The following is a 698-nucleotide window of genomic DNA, read 5'->3' as shown; positions in this document are numbered from 1 at the left end:
TATTTGTAATATTTTTAGCTTTGTTTTTACAGCACATGTCCAAACATTTTGACCCAGTCTTTAGAAAAGAAAACTGATAACTTTGCACACAACTAACCAATTGATAACTTTGCTGTTGAAACTAACAAGTCAGTGTGCATTAAACCAGGGAATTTTTTAACGCATAAGCACTATTCAGTTGTTCATTCCCCCATTTTTTCCAGCATACTTCAAAAGGAGCACCTAGTCCCTCCCCATCATCCCTTTCTCCTCGTGGAGATTGATGCGTCTTGCAAAAGAATAGTTTTTGCTTGTGACTCTCCATATAGGCAGGAATCCAGATTTTTGCTTTTCAGCTTCAGAAAGTGTATGTCAGGGAGGTGGTTAGTGTTCTAGTGAAGTATGCTAAAGAGAACAGGGTGGATAAATACTAAATAAGCCTCTGGCCTTCTTGATTGCTTGTGTGCAATATATTTCTGATAGCCACAGTTGTCACTGGCTAACGTTTTAAAACGTGTTGAACATGAGCTTTCTAACTATATTTATTAACACTTTCCATAATGCAATGCTTTGCAAAAGATTCGGTGTTTTCTTAATGATATTACAATATAAAAGATCGTGTATAGCAGTGGTTCCCAACTGTGGACGGTTTGAGGGTCCACAGGGGGAGGAGCTCGTGCATATGTGCACATCACATGGGGGCCCAGTTGCATGTACGT

Source organism: Pogona vitticeps, chromosome 5, assembly GCF_051106095.1.
Source record: "Pogona vitticeps strain Pit_001003342236 chromosome 5, PviZW2.1, whole genome shotgun sequence".
In the NCBI taxonomy this organism is placed as follows: Eukaryota; Metazoa; Chordata; class Lepidosauria; order Squamata; family Agamidae; genus Pogona; species Pogona vitticeps.
This window is presented reverse-complemented; position numbering follows the sequence as displayed.